Raw genomic sequence first — 6,000 nt, forward strand, 5'->3', positions numbered from 1 at the left:
CAAGGTACACTAATGAGGAAGTTGCCTGCAAGGCAGTACATGTCTGCTTAGGAAAATTGCTTCCACTGCTATGCCCTCATCATGCTGTTCCACTCACTTTGTCCCTCTCCTGTGGCTCACAGTGAGGTAAACAGAGGTAGACCAGTAAAACCAGTCACCCATCCCAGCAACAGTCCAATGCAAGCCTACAGACATGCTACAGACCTGCACAAGTAACTCACTGTCTACAGCAGGGAATTTTTTCCTCCTGAAAGTCTGAAAAGGAGCAGAAGGGGAAGTTTATTTGGGAGTGTAGAGCATTTTTGGGTCTTGTCCATTTCTATAACGTTTGGATAGTGTTTCATTGCACTTTACCTATTGGAGGAAAAGATAAAAATGTTACTTATGTAGGGAGGGTTAGGTAGCCATGGAAAAGATGACACAAGCTTTATATATGTATATACGCAGTATTTGTATGAAATTTTGCATGGCAGCATGTAAGCACAAATGGCTTTTACTGACGTGTGTCTGTGTGTGTGTGTGTGTGTGCGTGCGTGCGCACACGCTCATGCATGTGTGTGCATGTGTGTTTAGTTTATGCATGTGTGTTTGTGTGAAAGCGAACATTCATGAATGTGTATGTTGGATCAGGCTGTTGAAGCCCTCTGTACACTGGCCTCTACAAGGTGCAGGTGTTTTCAGTCAGACCGTGGTTCCTAAGTCCTCACCCGAAGGGTTTTAAGAGACTGACATTCCTTTTAGACCTGTCCCTCCGCACTGTAGCTCTGGGGAGACTGTGTACTAACTCAGCCTACAGCAGCTTACGGATTTCTGTTACTGTTCATTTATAGACTCATTCTACAGAATTTTATTTCACAGCATGTGTACTTTTTTCCATGAATATAGCTGCAACTTCCACAGTGTCATCAAATGTATTCTACTGCCTCTGATGTAAAAGTCAGACAGCAGTACATGCAACCCATCGTATTTCACTCACATAGTCTGCAGTTTCAACATTATACGGGGGAAAGGAGTGACGGGCAGAGAAATAGGAGAGGGAGGGTGCAGAGACAGGAGGAGGACATGGTTGTCTTCCTCACTACGGTGATATATGGTTGTTCCCCAGAGCACAGCCGGATTCAAGAGAACACAAATCACCATCATGTATAGATGCAAGCACACACACACACAGACTCACAAATCGCTGCACAGACATGACTTCCATCTTCAGGGGAGTTTAAGGTAAGCTCATGATCCTGCCTGGCAAGTGTGTCTATGATGTGAAGCAGACTGAGGAGGAAGCAGTGGCAATGGCAATTTTATCAAACATCTCACATTAGTCACATAAGTTAAAAACTGCACTCGCCTTTGCATCCGTACTACTTGAAAGGCATGGGCTTTTCCATGTGTGTTTCAGCTTTAGTTGTGGAGAGGATAAGCGGCTATCAAGTACCATCAAATGATAAACTAGAAAAGTACGAAGAGAGCACAGTATTCCGCCAAGGCCGTTCATTCCCCCATATGTCATTGTCAGAAATGCAGCATATTTTTGTAGAAATGCAGTAGTTTTTTTAATTAGTTAGCTGATGATCAAAAATCACGGCAACATAGAATGTGGCCATTTAATATAGATGCACCCACAAAAAAATGACCTTGTGCTGAGCACAGGCATGTGTAATGCATGTGTACATTATTTACGGATACCGAATCGCGTGACCTAAATATGTAGCGGACTGTGGGAATTGATGGGACTCAGAAACACCCCTCCAATTCAATCATTTGTTCCTTGTATCATTTACAATGGATAAGTCCTAATAAGTCCGCAGTGGCTGATTTGTAGTAGGATCACAATCATGTGATGTAGTGTCCACATTTTGGATGCTGTCTCGCAATGATACAGAAATCTTTAACAAATCCCTGGATCCAGACTATAAGCCACATCAGTGTCAAAATTTGATCAGTTGGTCCTTGTGTCATTTATGACCTTCCCTGAAAATTTCATCCAAATCTGTTTGTCCGTTTTTGAGTAATGTTGTTCACAGAAAGACAGACAGACAAACGTATGCTGATCGTCGCATAACTCTGCTGCATTCATTGGCGGAGTAAAAAAATCATAAAAATGCATCTCAAATTTAAAGCACTGGTTTAACAAACAACACAAATCCCTTCCAATCATGTTCAAAGATGTGTAAAATACAGTTTTAAATAGAACTTTATTGAAAAATCCTCAAATCTATAAATATACAAATTCATGTTAAAAGATTAGCCTCTGCTTTCTACTACAAGGTTTCAAGTTTTCACATTATTCTGATCTAAGTTGCCTATTAGATGAGGACTGACTTCTACACAACCTGTGATGATAAAGTCACTGAACAACTTAGGTTACTTGTTACGAGACATTTTGCTTCTCTTTCAGTTGTTTCATGTTTCTTTGTTGTTATTTTGCATCTGTGGAAGTCTTGTGTCTCTTTGTGCGTCTATCTGTTGTAGTTTTGTGTTTGTGCTCATTTTACATTTCTGATTGTTATGTTGCATCATTATTTTACCTCTCATTGTAAATGTTATGTGTCTTTGTATTCATTTTCTGTCTAGTAGTTGTCTTAAATCACTCTGTAGTCATATTACATCTGTGGTCATTTCATAGTAGTCTCTAGTAGTAGTAGTCTGTGTACTTTTATTGTAATTTTATGACTGTTCTCTGTAAAATCTGGCCTTGTTAATGATTGTTTAGTTCATTGTTTGCAGTGTTTTTATTGTTGCTTGGTTTGCTTCTCTTTGTGGATGTTTGTCTCTCCATAACAGTCTTCTGTTACCTCGGAGTTGTCATTAATCTTTTTGTTGTTGTTTTGTAACTCTTTATAGCTGCTTTGTGTCTCATTGTAGTTTTTTTGCAGGTCTTTGTGGTCATTTTGCCTGTTGTAGTTGTTGTTTTGTGTCTGATTGTAGTTGTTTTGCAACTCTTTGTAATAATTTAGTCTCTCATTGTCGTTTTTTGTGTCTAATTGGAGTTTTGTGTTTCTTTCAGTCATTTTGCCTCTTACTGTAGTCATTTTCTATTTGATTTTAGTTGTTTTGCATCTCTTTGAAGTTGCTTTGTGTCTCATTGTAGATTTTTTTGCTGCTCTTTGTGTTGTGGTCATGTTGCCCATTGTAGTTGTTGTATTGTGTCTTATTGTAGTTGGTTAGCCTGTCGTAGATGTTTTGTGTCTGTTCTTAGTAATTTCCTGTCTCACTGGAGTTGTCTTTTGTCTCATTGAAGCTGATTTGTGTCTCATTGTAGCTGTTTTGTGTGAAGCTGTAGTTGTTTTGTGTCTATTTTTAGTCATTTTTTCTCTCATTGTCATTTTGTCTCTGATTGTAGTTACTTTGTGTCTCATTGTACTTGTTTTGCATCTATTTCTAGTCATTTTCTCTCTCATTGTAGTCATGTTGTTTCTGTTATTATTTTATGTCTCTTTGTAGTTGGTTTGTGTCTATTTTTGTAATTTTGCTTGTAATTGTAGTCATGTTGTGTCTGATTTCAGCTGATTTGAATCTCATTGTAGTTGTTTTGTGTCTCCTTGTTGTAATTTTGTAAACTGTGATTCTTTAGTGACGTAATGGACGACATACTAAACTATGAAGTTTTAATGATATTTTAGACGACACACTAAACTGACATTTTTTCACATTTTGGATGACATGCTAAACTATGACGTTTCAATGACATTTTTGACTACATGCTAAACTATGATGTTTCAGTGACATTTTTGACAACATGCTGCTATGACGTTTTAATGACATTTTGGACGACATACTAAACTATGACGTTTCTCTCCAAATTTTGGATGACATATTAAATTATGACCTGTTTCTCACATTTTGGACGACATACTAAACTCTGATGTTTTAAGGACATTTTGGACGACATAATAAACTATGACATTTTTGTCACATTTTGGACGACGTACTAAACTATACTGTTTTTCAAACAATTTAGACGACATACTAAACGATGACATTTTTTATACAATTTGGACGACATACTAAACTATGACGTTTTTGTCATATTTTGGACGACATACTAGACGATGATCATTTGGTCACATTTTGGATGAGATGCTAAACTATGCTGTTTTTTACACAGTTTGGACAACACACTAAACTATGACGTTTTTGTCATATTTTGGATGACATACTATTTTTCAACATGTTGTAAAAACGTGCCATATGATGAAATAATGTAAAGGAGGCCATGAAAAACACTCCAGAAAGGTTTTCTTTGAAAAAAAAAATCATCATGAATTTTGGCGCAAAAAAAACGCCTTACTATACTATGTCGAAAAAAAACTGCGATTTTTCAACATGTTGTAAAAACATGCCATATGAAGAAATAATGTACAGGAGGCCGTGAAAAACACTCCAGAAAGGTTTTCTTTGGAAAAAAAAATCATCATGAATTTTGGCACAAAAAAAACGCCTTACTATACTATGTCGAAAAAAAAATGCGATTTTTCGACATGTTGTAAAAACATGCCATATCAAGAAATAATGTACAGGAGGCCGTGAAAAACACTCCAGAAAGGTTTTCTTTGGAAAAAAAAATCATCATGAATTTTGGCGCAAAAAAAACGCCTTACTATACTATGTCGAAAAAAAACTGCGATTTTTCGACATGTTGTAAAAACATGCCATATCAAGAAATAATGTAAAGGAGGCCGTGAAAAACACTCCAGAAAGGTTTTCTTTGGAAAAAAAATCATCATGAATTTTGGCGCAAAAAAAACGCCTTACTATACTATGTCGAAAAAAAACTGCGATTTTTCAACATGTTGTAAAAACATGCCATATCAAGAAATAATGTAAAGGAGGCCGTGAAAAACACTCCAGAAAGGTTTTCTTTGGAAAAAAAATCATCATGAATTTTGGCGCAAAAAAAACGCCTTACTATACTATGTCGAAAAAAAAATGCGATTTTTCAACATGTTGTAAAAACATGCCATATCAAGAAATAATGTAAAGGAGGCCGTGAAAAACACTCCAGAAAGGTTTTCTTTGGAAAAAAAATCATCATGAATTTTGGCACAAAAAAAACGCCTTACTATACTATGTCGAAAAAAAACTGCGATTTTTCAACATGTTGTAAAAACATGCCATATGAAGAAATAATGTAAAGGAGGCCGTGAAAAACACTCCAGAAAGGTTTTCTTTGGAAAAAAAAATCATCATGAATTTTGGCGCAAAAAAAACGCCTTACTATACTATGTCGAAAAAAAAATGCGATTTTTCAACATGTTGTAAAAACATGCCATATGAAGAAATAATGTACAGGAGGCCGTGAAAAACACTCCAGAAAGGTTTTCTTTGAAAAAAAATCATCATGAATTTTGGCGCAAAAAAAACGCCTTACTATACTATGTCGAAAAAAAAATGCGATTTTTCAACATGTTGTAAAAACATGCCATATGAAGAAATAATGTACAGGAGGCCGTGAAAAACACTCCAGAAAGGTTTTCTTTGAAAAAAAATCATCATGAATTTTGGCGCAAAAAAAACGCCTTACTATACTATGTCGAAAAAAAAATGCGATTTTTCAACATGTTGTAAAAACATGCCATATGAAGAAATAATGTACAGGAGGCCGTGAAAAACACTCCAGAAAGGTTTTCTTTGGAAAAAAAATCATCATGAATTTTGGCGCAAAAAAAACGCCTTACTATACTATGTCGAAAAAAAAATGCGATTTTTAAACATGTTGTAAATATGTGCCATATCAAGAAATAATGTACAGGAGGCCGTGAAAAACACTCCAGAAAGGTTTTCTTTGAAAAAAAAATCATCATGAATTTTGGCGCAAAAAAAACGCCTTACTATACTATGTCGAAAAAAAACTGCGATTTTTCGACATGTTGTAAAAACATGCCATATCAAGAAATAATGTACAGGAGGCCGTGAAAAACACTCCAGAAAGGTTTTCTTTGGAAAAAAAATCATCATGAATTTTGGCGCAAAAAAAACGCCTTACTATACTATGTCGAAAAA

Source organism: Amphiprion ocellaris, chromosome 8 (genome assembly GCF_022539595.1).
Source record: "Amphiprion ocellaris isolate individual 3 ecotype Okinawa chromosome 8, ASM2253959v1, whole genome shotgun sequence".
NCBI classification, from domain to species: Eukaryota; Metazoa; Chordata; class Actinopteri; family Pomacentridae; genus Amphiprion; species Amphiprion ocellaris.